Source organism: Cricetulus griseus, chromosome 2 (assembly GCF_003668045.3).
Source record: "Cricetulus griseus strain 17A/GY chromosome 2, alternate assembly CriGri-PICRH-1.0, whole genome shotgun sequence".
Classification (NCBI taxonomy): Eukaryota; Metazoa; Chordata; class Mammalia; order Rodentia; family Cricetidae; genus Cricetulus; species Cricetulus griseus.
In genome coordinates this window covers 328519581-328533923 of record NC_048595.1, presented here as the reverse complement: position 1 = coordinate 328533923, position 14343 = coordinate 328519581, and the positions used below count along the sequence as shown (strand labels likewise).

The following is a 14343-nucleotide window of genomic DNA, read 5'->3' as shown; positions in this document are numbered from 1 at the left end:
GGTTGAATCTGGATATCCCCTGAAGTCTCAGAATGCCTACTGATGTGGTTTTGGGAAAGTGATCATCAGGATCACTTGGACTTCATTGCAATTTGGGGACTTTATTAGAAGTCCCCAATGGGACTTCCCCATGGGAAATAGGACATGGGGCCCAGTTGGAGGAAGCAGATAGCTGCTCTGAGAGGACCATCTCTTACCAGCCCTTTCCTGTCTATTTCTTCCTGCTATCTAGGCACTACAAGGTAAGAAACTTCACTCAGCTAAATGTTCTCAGTGTCATGGTGTTCTGAACATCTCATTACAGACTGCTATCTGTGGAACCAGTCTACCAAGGACTGATAGCTCTGAATGCTTGAATCAAAGTAAATCTCTCCTCTATTTTTTAATGCTATCCTCCAGGATTTGTAGAAGTGAAGAAATGTCTAATGGAGTACATAGAGGGGATAGTTCACACACACACAGGAGAAGACAATATGAACAACAGAGAGCTAGAGATGCTGGGCTTTGTATTTGAAGGAATGCGAACACAGTCAAAGAATACTAGCACCCTGCAGGAGTTGGAAGATGTGAGAGAGGTATTGTCCCCAGAGCACTGGGGAGAAGTGTGGTCTTTCTAACATCTACATTTCAACCAGGGCTATTGACTTTAGATCCTAACCTTCAGAACTGGGCCTGAAGACATTTGTGCTATTGTATGACATCGGTTGTGGTCCCTTGCTTCAGTAGCTACCATGAACTCCTTACTATGCTATTCCTGGCCTCATTTCCCATAACTATGTGTAGGATGTATCTCCCAGGAAACCAAGAAAAGCAGGGTGACATTAACTTACCATGATGAAACCCCTTGCCAGCCTGGAACTTGGAAAGATAGCTAAGCCTTTAGTATCTCATTTGCTCTATTAATAAAGAGAAGATTTTATATAATATTTGAGGAGTTGAAAAAAAACACTAAATATGTATTGCATTCCCCTCTGTCCTACATGATCAATAATCAGATATACTTACCAATTTCTATGAAGGTGTCTTTCTTTTGGTCCCTTCATCTGTTACTTTTCTGGTCCATTCTTCCTAATGTCCCCATATCACTATTTCTCTGTAGTATATGTACTGTTACTCATGCCTCACAGCAACTTGGGACATGTACCTGTACCCAGATTCCAACTAGAAAGCTCCACCATGCTCAGCCCCTTTACTCACTGAACCCTATCTACACACTTCAACTCCAGAAACACTGCCTGTATGAACCCTTGTCAATGCCACAAAACACCTCATTAGTTTTGCTTCTATTTTTTGTCAAATGAGCGCCAGTCTTGGTCACTATGTTCCATTCAATATCTTTAATTTCTCTTTTGTGTCTGTCTCAGTTAGGGTTCCTATTGCTGTGAAGAGACACTGTTACCACAACTCTTATAAAGGAAAACATTTAAAATTGTGCCTGGCTTATAGTTTCAGAGGTTCAGTTCATGATCATCATGGTGAGACATAGTAGCATGCAGGCAGACATGGTGCTACAGAAATAGACGAGGGTCCTACATCTTGCAAGCAACAGGAAGTGATCTGTGACAGTGGGTTGTAGCTTGAGCATACGAAACCTCAAAGCCCTACTCCATAGTGACACACTTTTTCCAGCAAGACCACACATACTCTAACAAGGCCATGCCTCATTATAGCGCCACTCTCTTTGGGGGATTTTTTTTCAAACCACCACAATGCCTTTTGCTAATTCAAAGGATATGTTTTACTAAATCAATGCCCAGAGACCCTCTATTCCAGTGATTGCTTGTTCCCTTCTACTTACATGTTGTAAGTATTTTCTGTCACATCTATTATTTAATGCTATGTATTTCCTGTTACATCTATTTATCAACAGTTCAAGCACTTCTATTCTTCCACCAACACAGGAGCTACTTTATCAGTGATTCATTTGTCTGTGAGGATTTAAGTGGAATATGGTTCAGAGAAAGATCATACGCTACTCTTAAGCTATTTGGCCTCTAACACACATCCCTGTTCCTCCCCCATATGCCTTTTATCCTGCTCAAGAATGTGCTAGAAACTGAAACAGCAATTTGGACCCATTTGCCTGGAAAAGACATGTGCCCCGTAGTTTATCATCTTTTTCTTCTCTTGCAAACTGTGTTGCTATGATCACATCTGAATGTAGGACCTGATGTCTAGCATTAGACAGAGAGGAAAATCTCTTCAAGTCAGCTTATTAAAAGTTTCCCTATTGAGGCAAAACACTCTCTCAGCTTTTAAAAACAATAACTGTTTTATTTTCCATTAACCAACATTACCCAGAAACAAATATGGAAGATAGATACAACAAAGAAAAAGAATGATAGAGTGGGCCGAGAGAGAGAAAGAGAGAGAGAGAGAGAGAGAGAGAGAGAGAGAGAGATGAATTACACCTGTGTTTATACATTGCAGTTATAAAATATATAAAATATATTTTTAAAACAATATAAAAGTCATTGTGGTATAAGTGCTGAAGGCTTAAAAAGTCATTCAACTCATCCCACAGACTGAAGAGGACACCTCAGATTGGAAATTTGTTATGCTCTGTGTGTACTGGGAGAAAGCCACAGTTAAGAGACATCTCAAGAAAGGACTCGACATCTGAATCTGTGTGTGGTGACACATAGCTGTAATCCAGAATTTTGGAGTTGGAGACAGGAAGATGAGAGTGAGTTCAAGGCCAACCTTGGCTATATAGTAAGTTCCAGGCTTGCCTGGATTTGTGGGAACTGATCCAAGAAAACAGAAAGGAACATAAAATCCAAGTAACATAGGAAGTGGCCTGTGAAGACTGACAGCATCTTACTTGGAATGCTGAAACAAAGAACTTTTTGGCAGAATAAAAACATAAGAACACCACTTTGAAGCATATTGCATGCTAATAGGTGCTTAGAAAATAGAATATGTATCTTTTGTTGGTTTATAGGTAAACAGTTTCTACCATAACAGAAACTAAAAGAACACTGCAAATCAGTGGGATGAGTGCATGTTTACTCTCATGCACATGCTACTTGTTTATGATGTCTGAAATAAGTACATTTTTTCATTTCTGTCCTTTAATTCACCAACCTTAACACATATTCAATAGCTGCAAATATTTGAGAAATATATTAAACAAAAACCTCTATTTTAAATGACTGGTGGATATTGAGAAGATGGCTCAATGTGTAAAGAGTTGATGAATAGCATGAGGACCCAAGTTTGCATCACCAGAACACATGCAAAACCAGACATAGCAGCACCTGTCACCAAACCCAGTGCTGGGGAGGGGGCACTGAATCAGTTGGAAGCTGGGAGCCCAGTATCTGGCAAGAAGTCTGGCCAAAAAAACAATTTCTAGTCTCAGTGAAAGACCCAGATTCAAAAAGTGTAGTGGAACAAGATAGTGGTACACACCTGACATTGATCCCCAGGTAATTTATTGAAAGATAAATGAAAAAAAAAAAAAAAAAAAAAACAAGTCATGGGATTTTGGGATTTCTCACCTTAAACCAGACAGTAGAAGCTCATATTTCTTAAAGGGATTGTTACACACTTCATAATACCTTATAAAATTTGCTGGGCATTTAGCAAGGAATGGGGCATATCTCAGTAGTTATACAACGTGGGTGATGTATGTGTATGATAATAATTACTTTCTTCTGATTTAAAAAATATCTAAATGAAACACTTTCACGAGCTTCTAAGTGCCACAGTATTTCCCCTGCTTCCTTCATGCATAATTGGCCCCACCCTTGTGCTTTCGAGTAACATGTGATTATTTCTGTATATGCAGCATTGACTTCCAGGGAAAGGGCTTTAAGCTGGGAAGCTTTCAAGCCCCTTCATGGTGGCATTCTGACCCAAAGTTTCCATAATAACAAGTAATCCTGTGGAGCCTTCAGGAGAAGACTGCTCAAGAATCTACTAGGTGACTGTTGACTGCATCTGATGGCTACCATTCTTCAGTCTGACTAATTGTGATTCCTACTTTTTCCAGAGATAAAGCCCTGCTATTATTGTTACACCTAAATGTTCCTGTTTTTCATGAAGCGGTAAGGTACAAAGCTAAAAAAAAATGGGTAATGGGGAACTCTGGAGACTTGTTTCCATTTTCAAAGTTTCCTTTGTTGATTAGCACTATTTTTAGACATGGGTGTGTGAGGGGTATGTGTGTGTGGCATGAGCAGCACTCTGAAAAGAATCATAAATTGAGGCTTTTTTCCTGCTTCTTTCTGAGACAACTGAAGAGGAGTCAGGTCTCTGTCCTGTTACCTGAAATATACACATCTATGTCTATTAGGAACTGGAGATGATGGTGTTGTACACCTACCAGTGTGAGTGAGATTTGCTAGTATTCTTACCACCACATGGCTCTGCCTCTGAAATTCATAGTGATGTAAATTGAAAACTACAAAAGCATATGGCTTGAACAATGCTCTTGGCCAACCCTGGTTTTGATGCGATTCATTTCACAGACTCAGTTTATTAGTCCTTAAATGGTCTCACGGTCAAGGTGACCATCAAAAATGTCACCTTAAGAGAGAAGGTACAAGCATAATTTTCTTAGATGATTTTTTCCTACTCTGCCATGTGGCTGGCATAAAGCACTGAATTCTGAGTGCCTTGATAATACATGCAACAAGTGTATGTTTCCTTAACATGTGGTATCACCAGACATTTCCCAGAGTTTATGAAAGCAGTCATCTCTGTGGCAGCCTTAAATTAAGTTTCTTTAAGGTTGTGACCACTTGCTTTGACCTTCCCTGGAGGTATCTGCAGCAGACATTTGGAGAACTGGTGTGCATGAGAACAGCAAGGCTGTTCAGAAGGTTCTGGGTTACCAAGAGCTGCTGACCATCCAGTAGCTGTGTAAACCTTTGCCACAGGAACACTGAGGATCAGCTTTATGGAAAATGTGGGGCTCATTCCTTATTCTGCTCTATTGGGATCTCACTTAATGCTGCACTTAAACCTATTTTTAAAAAATTATCCATGAGAATAATAATCATGTTCATTTACATGCACGTATGCAAGTGTGATTTTTTTTTTTTTGGAAACTTGATTTTTATTGCAGAGTAACAACTAATCTAATTGAAAATGGTATTGTCACCATTCACAGGGAACTCCAAAATCTAGGTACCAGCCAGAATTCTGTTAGGTAGCTGCTGCCTGGACCAACAGCTTCCCTACTCCAATATGTGTAAGTATGGAACTTTTTATTATTTCTGGTTGTCTCCTCAAAACAGAATACATATTATGTGTACTTGAGGAGCAAAACAAGCAACACTGCAGAGAAACATTAAGTATCTGATGAGGTGCTTTTGTTCAGAGAAGAGGAACAAACATTGAATGATAGAAGTTCCAGAGAGCAGCATCTGCTTGTAAATGATTCAGTTAGGATAACAGCTAGTTTATCCAGAGTTCACGTCAGATGTGTCAGGTTCCTTCAGAGGGACTTCCCCATTTTCAAATGTCAGTGACATTCCACTACAGGTCATTCTTTTGGAATGTGGCATGTTTAGATGATCAGAGTGGCCATGGAGGCCACTTTCCAAGGGCATTTCCAGTCCTTCCTTCTCTCTGACAGAAGGAAACACATTTGTGCTGCCCCATCGGCCCTGGGATCTACGGAGTTCTACTGAAGTGCAAGGCAACCGTGAGTCAGCAATGTGGACTGCTAAAATAGTAACTGGCCCGATGATGTTGTAATATGAAGTATGAAGTATGAAAGAGGAAGGAGGAGGAAGAATAAAACAAGAAAATCCCCAGGGCATCCACCCTCACCTCTCACTCATACTGGAAGATTTGATCAAGAATGTGGAATACATAGCTACATTTAACTTTCAGTTTAAAAAGCCATGCAATATTATTAATAACCAGAGGCATGTTAATGCTCCTGCCATTCTCATATCCTCCATGAAGATGACCTGGGTCTCTCCCCATTGAGTCCAATGGCAAAAATAATAAAAGTTAGCAATATCCATAAAGACCTCCATACTTTTGAGAGAACTTTTCATATACATTAATGTTTTAAAGTTTATAATTATTAGTTTCAGGAAATTTTGATATTACTGTGCCTAATTGATTGATGGAACTAGTTTTTTTTTCCCCAAAATCAAAGTACTTATTCATTTAAGTAATTGATGGAATTGGAGTTAAAGCTTTTATATCATCACACTACCACCCCAATGTATATTGTATTCCTTTGGTTAAAATAGAAATCACACACTTATTTTGCAGACTGCACTTAATATTGTTTTGCCTCAAGGCTGTTGTTCAATAACACATTTATTTATCTGAATTTCATGAAAAACAACTATTCATTCATGAGAATATAGATTAACTTCAGTCCATCTTGTATACTACATTACTTCAAGGTACAGAACAACTGTGATTTTGCCCAGTGTATTTTCTAAGGGAGATGTACTAAGTTGTAGTAATCAATTGAGAATGAAGTCCAGGTACCTATTTTTAAAACTTGGTGCACTGTGAGCCTGTTTCCATCCAATGTTTCTTGTGGTTTCATTATATCTAAGCCTCAGAAACCCCATGAATTAGACACACGCCTTGAAGAGATGTGTGTAATACTAAGTGATGCCTGAAACAAAAAAGTATTTTCCAAACTTCAAATCTCTCTCTCTCTCTCTCTCTCTCTCTCTCTCTCTCTCTCTCTGTGTGTGTGTGTGTGTGTGTGTGTGTGTGTGTGCAGTACATGTTATGTATGCTTATGTGCATATGTTTCTCTGACAGTATGTGTACCTATAGAGGAAAAAGTTTGATGTATGGTGTCATTATCTATTACTATATATATTTTTTATTTAAATTAGAAACAAGATTGTTTTACATGTCAGTCCAAGTTCCCTCTCCCCCCTCTCCTTCTCTGCCCTCTACTAATGCCCTACATATCCCCTACCATTTCTTCTCCTCAGGGACAGTGATGTCTTCCATGGGGGTCTTTAGAGTCTGTCATACCCTTTGTGATAGGGCTTAGGGCCTCCCCTGTGCCTCTAGGCTGAGGCAGTATCCCTCTATGTTAAATGGGCTCCCAAAGCCCATTCCTATGCTAGGGATAAGTATTGATCTACTACAAGAGGCCCCATAGATTTCTGAGGCCTCCTCACTGACACCCACATACAGAGGTCTGGATCAGTTCCATGCTGGTTTCTCAGTGATCAGTCTGGGGGCCAAGAACTCCCCCTTGTTCAGGTCAGCTGTTTCTGTGGGTTTCACCAGCCTGGTCTTGACCCCTTTTCTCATCAGTCCTCCTTCTCTGCAACTGGATTCCAGTTCAGTTCAGTGTTTAGCTGTGGGTATCTGCTTCCATCAGCTGCTGGATGCAGACTCTATGATGGCATACAAGTTAGTCATCAATCTCATTATCAGGGGAGGGCATCACCATCCTTCACTTCAAGGCCTATTATAGAGCTATATAGATTCATGTCTATTGCCATGGACACAACTTAAGTCCAAATGGATGAAAGACCTCAACATCAATCCAGCTACACCGAACCGCTTAGGGAAGAAAGTACCCTTGAATGAATTGGTACAGGAGACAGCTTCCTGAACATTACACATGTAGCACAAATACTGAAATCTACAATTAATAAATGAAACTGAGAAGCTTCTGTAAGGCAAAGGACACAGTCAGCAAGACAAAACGGCAGCCCACCGAATGGGAAAAGATAGTCACCAACCCATATCCAACAGAGGGCTGATCTCCAAAATTTACAAAGAACTCAAGAAGCTAGTTTCTAAAACACCAAATAATCCAATTAAGAAGTGGGGTACAGACCTAATAGAGAATTCTCAATAATAGAATCTAAAAATGGCTGAAAGACACATAAGAAAGTGTTCAACATCCTTAGCCATCAGGGAAATGCAAATCAAAACAACTCTGAGATACCATCTTACTCCAGTCAGAATGGCTAAAATAAAAACACCAATGATAACTTATGCTGGATAGTATGTGGAGAAAGGGGAACACTCCTCCATTGCTGGTGGGAGTGCAAACTTGTACAGCCAGTTTGGAAATCAGTTTGGTGATCCTCAGGAAAATGGGAATCAGTCTACTACAAGATCTAGCAATTCCACTCTTAGGCATACACCCAAAAGAAGCACAATTCATACAACAAGGACATCTGTTCAATGGTGTTCATAGCAGCATTAATTGTAATATCCAGTACCTGGAAGCAACCTAGATGCCCCTCAACTGAAGAATGGAGTATTACTCTGGGGGAAAAAACAATGGAATCTTGAAATTCGCAGGCAAATGATGGAACTAGAAGAAATCATTCTGAGTGAGGCAACCCAGCCACAAAAGGACAAACATGGTATGTACTCACTGTGGATTTTACACATAGAGCAAAGGATTACCAGCCTACATTCCAAATCATTAGAGAAGTTAGGCAACAAGGAGGACTCTAAGAGTGACATACATGGTCCCCCGGAGAAGGGGAAAGGGACAAGATCTCCTGAGTTACTTGGGAACATGGGGGGAGGGGAGAGGAAACAAGGAGAATGAGAAGGGGAGAAGAGGAGGGGTGAGGAGGACATAAGGGAGCAGGAAGTTTGTGTGTGGGGGGGAATAGAGAAGAGCAAATTAAGAGATACCATCAGAGAAGGGGCCAGTACAGGTTTAAAGAGAAATCAGGCACTAAGGAAATGTCCAGAGATCTACAAGGATGACACAATCTTCAAATATTAATCTTATATCTCAGCTTAGAGCTAGTATTTGTATGGTATCTAAGTCTTTTAAAAGATATGTTAAAGCTCAATAAGTCTGAGCATCCTCTGTGTTATTGGGTCTTGGTTTCTAATATTTAAAACCCAAGTCCCCATAGGTATATCCAATGATGGAAAGTAATCAAAATGGGCAGGAATTACAAGGTTCCCTTCGGCAGGCTCTGCTGCATTTGCCTAGATATTGTTTGTTTATGCAATATGGGGCTGAAGGAAAGCTTGCTTTGTCTAAGAACATAACGCTGGATAAACTCAGCTCCTGGCCCATTTTCTACCTGCTCTCTTTATCCAGAGTTAGCTCAGTGCTCTCAATTCAGCAAGACTTGGAATTCCTAATTCAATGAGCAAGACTGGCACAGTCCTAGACAGTCCCATTCTGTAGCTACAGGCCCAGAAAGAAAAGAAGATGTCTTAGTTGTGAATCTGATATCAGTTTCATATTATGCCTCTACCCTGAGACCTTGAACAATCCACTTGACTGCTGAATCATCAATATTCTCTTTTGTACAGGAAGTCTAATAATTGTGACCATAGAATTATGACAATGTTGAAATAAAATGCCACTTGAATATTCACCTGCTTAAAGAATATCCCACACAATTGCATGCATGATGATTATTCCTAAGTCATTTGTAGAACATCTACCTCATAGCATGGGGAACAAAGCCATATTCCACTCTTTGTTGATGAGACCAGGTAACACAGACATCAATCATTTAAGAGTTTATCCAGGTGATTCTAATATGAAGCCATTATTGGCAATGAAAACTCCAGAGCAAGAATGATATAAAAATATGTAGATAACTTCCAGACACCCACCAATCAGAAAACATTCTGTCAGCAAAGAACCATGTGGTGAATGTCAATGACTATCAGCCAACACTCAGGCAGGAAAATAAATTTCTTGGTCAAATAAATTATGTTATTCTTCATGATTATTTCAGAACTTGAAAGGTCATACAATTAAAAATAAACTTCAAATCATAAATCTTTCCAGCTAAACAGCCTATGGAATCTTTTGTCCACTCACACAATTAATGGAAATACTGAAAGAAAAGGAAACACCACCAGTATGGAAAATTTTCTGACTATAATGAGTACCTAGACTGTGGTTCTACTGCTTTGCCTATATGTCCACCTTTAGCATTCTAACTCTAGGAAATTTAAATGTGGATAAAATCTGCAGGTGTTCTATTGTCTTTGGTGTAGAGCCAACCTTGTGAATATGAACTAGCATTCCTGTGGCTGGCAAAAGAGATGGTAGCTAGAGTGTGCTGACCTAGTCAAATAAACTCTCATCTAAAAATATTTATTTCTTTGAGAATTTTATATAACATTTTTATCATATTAATCCTCCACTTCTCCTACCTTCTCACAGACTCACCTTGTCATTCCTACCCACTCAACTTCATGTCCTCATGTTCATGGTCTGAGTCATTTGAATAATTCAGCAAGTTTTACTGGCTGGCAAAAGAGAAATAAATTAAAATGACCATGCTTCCTATGGCTTCCATTCCACCACAGCTATGTAGACAGCTTCTTGGAAAGAAGTGACTTCTTGGAGTTAAGTATAGTCCCTAGGCAACAGCTGTCAGTAAAATAGTCATCTCAGACCTACAAACACAAGAACTCAAATTCTACCGACTAGACAAAACTTGAAGGGAGGATCCAACCCTGTCTTAGTATGCAACTCTGTTGTATATTATTTTAATGTTTCTATTCAAAGCCATCCACTACTCCCTGATGCAGGATGTAGGATGTAGGATGATGAATGAGAGGTTGCAATATGAGAATGGTCTGTTTCTAAAGGGAAAGAGGATATCAACTGCTTTTAGGAAGAATTAATTCACAAGGTCTTGTAATGATAAAAGATCAGTGAGAAACCAAGAAAACTACATAAAATTAACTATGTAAATGCAGATCCTTCTTTGGTTTGGAAAACAAAGGTTCCACTATAAGCAAGATGCTTAAGGCTTTAAGATAAAACCACACAACAATGAGAGGCAGATAATTATAGGGAGAATGCTTGGAAGCAAAGCATCATCATGGTCTTTTCCCAGCTATGCTGTTCAACAGTCACATAACACCACAATTCAGTGACTGAATTTAGGTGATGAATTGTTCTTTCTTCCAGTTATGTTATACCAGACATATTCTGTGTTCCAGAATTATTCTAAAGCTAGGGGTACAGTAGAGAACAAGGTATGCAAAGATTTGGTCCTCAAGGGGTTTGCATCATGGTGTGCTGACAATGATTCCACCAATCACTGTAGCTCCACATAGAGGAGTCATGGTGAAGACAGGTATGTTGTAGAGGGGGAGTCAGGGATAGTATCTTGGAAAGATGATATTCTTGTGTTGAGATGAGACATGAATTGAGACTGGCTGGTAGGTTGAATGCCATACTCAAAGAGGAAAACAAGATTCAGAGAAGGCCTGAAGAATTTTGGCCTAAGAATTTGAGTGCTGGCTTATGACATTTGTTTTATCAGAAGCACTGTGGGAGGAGTACTTTTGCAGAAATGTCAGAGTTCATTCTGGGACATGTATGCTTAATGTGCCGATGATCAAAGGGAAGATTATGAATCGGCTGTTCTACTGGAGACTGGACTTGTCATAGCTATAAAATGCCATGTGTTGAATTGTATCATCTGTGGTCCTCTCCAATTCCACCAGTCCATGATTCCATGAACTAGAAATAAAAGCTAAAGAAAAGAAAATACACACTAAAAGAGGGGAGAAATATGAAATAAAATCAAATATATTATGTTCAAAAAATGGAGAAAGGTCACTTAGGAGACAAAAATAACTGGCCAACAACAAAGGGGACCTCAGTTAAGATGGGTGAAGAACAAAACAGCTTTGCTTAGACAGCAATGAAAGATAAAGCAAGATCTCAAAATGGTGACTGGCACCAATCATCTACTATTAAATGGCACTAGGACAATTTCCTTACATGAATATCTTTCAAAGTGCTTGTTAAGGTGATTTGGGGGAAAGTATATTTAAGGTCTGTGACTCAGAAGCAAACAACTCCACAAACACATGCTTACACCACATGCCTTGTGCAGTTCTTAGCATTTTCACAGAAACTGCACATCTAACTGTATCTCTGGGGTTGATGCCTTCCCCCATATAACCTCAAGGCAGTACAGAAAAGTCATCACTCATAAAATACAAATGTTTATCATTTTTAAAAAGAAGCAAGAAGCTGTTGAATATCAGAAACAACCATAATTATCTGTATTTAATAGTTCTAATAAAGCATATTTCAGTGACCAAGAAGCTGGCTGTGTGATGTAGATGCCTGCAAATGATTACACTCACATTTCTGCCTTCTTATAGTTTCCATGGCTACAGGCATATTTCAGTCGCATTAGTCATACATAGTTTAAAGAAAGAACAAAAGGAATTGAAGGAACAAATGGCATCAGGATGTCACAGAAAGGTAGAAGTGATGAAGCTGCATCTAAAGAACATAATTACACACATGGGGACCTCTGTGCTCTAGAGTCCATCTCATTAAGTAGGCTATGCTTCTAGCTGTCCTTTGGCATGCTTCCGAAGACCCCATGTGTTCTAAATCAAAATTAGAAAGAGTTGCCCAATGTGAAAAACAAGTTAGTTTACTAGTGGTTATGTGGTAATTAAAATTATCATAACATTCTGATATATCCCCAGTAGCATAAATTTGAAGTAGCCAAAGGAGAAAAAATATGCCCCAAATGAACTGATCATATTGATTTGCATCAAGTTGTCTCATATATCAGGATTATTGATACAAATAATGTGCTCACTTTTATTATAATAAGTAAACAAATTTGTCATTCAAAATACCAACATAGACTTTCTGCCCATTTATGTACATGCATTTTCTGAAAAAATAAAATCAAAGTAGTTAGTTAAAACTTCCTGTCTTCCAACATAGTACAAATACAAAACCATGAGCATGAACCTGTTCCCTGAAAAGGACATTATCCCACACAGATAAATTCTCAACATTTCCTTTCATACAGTGAACTGATGGTCAACATGAATTCATGAATGGATGAGTGTACAGATGAATGAAGGTAAATGTAAAATTACCAACTGCTGCACTTCTCTTACTCCTGGACACATGGGGAAGGGCCTCGGCCCTGCCCAGGATGATATGACAGACTTTGGGGATCCCCCATGGAGGGCCTTACCCTCCCTGGGGAGCAGAGGGGGATGGGATGGTGAGTTGGTGGGGGCAGGGAAGGAGGAGAGGGAGAGGGAGCAGGGATTGACATGTGAAAGCAGGCTTATTTCTAATTTGAACTAATAAAAAAGACATGTCAAAATATGTAACTATGAAGCAAATAAATCCTCATTGCACATCAATATAAAATTTTTAGTGAAGGTGTGTATTACTTGGTTAAATCACACAAATTTCAATGAATGCTGTGTTGAGCATATTAATAGACATAGTAGACACACAAAGTGTTTTTGTTTCTTAAGGGCTTTATTCCCACATAAATATTTGCTATTTTGGTTATGCACACTTTCAGTATTTTTAACTACAATGGAATTTTGAAGTTTTTTTTCAAATTTTAAGATAAGTATTTCACACTTTACAGATTCCTAGGATATAGATGCCAGCAACTGTCATCTCTGGTAGCTGTGTATCACATTGATAGTAATATGAATTTCTTTTATTAAATTTATTGTTGAAAATCCTAGGCCCTGCTCCAAATGGTATGACAGACTTTGAAGATTCCCCCATGGAAGGTCTCATCCTCCCTGGGGAGCAGAAAGGGGATGGGATAGGGGGGTAATGGGGAGCAGGGGAAGAGGGGAGGGAGAGAAAACTGGGATTGATATATAAAACAAGCTTGTTTCTAATTTAAATAAAAAATAGAAACAAAAAGAAAAGGAAACTCTATACCTGAGGGCTGAATTCACATAATTTCCATTCCCATGCCTTCTCCTTCAACCCTTCTCATGCCTCCCACTCCATCTCAAATTTATAATGCCTTCTTCATTAATGTTACATATATGTGCAGGTAACAATAATACACATACTTACAACACAGCCTGCTGAGGCCATTTAATGTTGCTCATTGTGTATTTGTTTGGGGCCAACCACTTGGGATTGGATAATCTATCAATGCTCACGCCTAGAGAAGGCTGATAATCCCCCTCTTACTAGCAATTAATTACCAATAGCTCATTTAGGGGTGAGGTCAAGGATAGGGATTTACTCAACATCATCAGTCTTATTTGGCCTTCATTTCTTTGTCTCCCCTTCCTTGTCTGCTCTGTTCACTAACCTTCCTTCCCCTTCTCAAACCTTGGTTCCCTGATAATGTTAATTTTATGATGTCTGGTAATCCAGAACACATCAATATTTTCAGTTGATATTATAATTCTAAGGAATGGATTTGGGAAAGTTAAGGCCAGAAGTTAGCCTGATTGTAAAATTTCCTCATTTCCAAACTACTGGGGACTGAATGGGAGACACCTTGGCATGTCTGAAATCATACTTTATGAAATCATTCACAATGAAAACTATACAGATTACCAGAAAGTAATAAAGGTTTTGCAGTCTTCACTTGTTCATAACCCCTTGATTTTGTATTATCC

The 14343-nt window shown here is 39.1% G+C and overlaps 1 long non-coding RNA gene across 3 annotated transcripts in view; it reads left to right on the top strand.

Moving 5' to 3' along the window:
- The window catches only part of LOC103159430, a 144749-nt gene extending 131808 nt beyond the window's left edge, over positions 1 to 12941 (top strand). For 2 of the 3 annotated variants that reach the window (XR_004768521.1, XR_004768523.1), the window contains exons 3-6: positions 2525 to 2686; positions 3998 to 4057; positions 5120 to 5200; positions 5588 to 6595. This is a non-coding gene — a long non-coding RNA (uncharacterized LOC103159430). Of the gene's footprint in view, positions 1 to 2524; positions 2687 to 3997; positions 4058 to 5119; positions 5201 to 5587; positions 6596 to 12755 lie in introns of those variants that run through there. The other variant, XR_004768522.1, reaches the window with a different exon arrangement.
- Positions 12942 to 14343: the final 1402 nt, after the last annotated feature.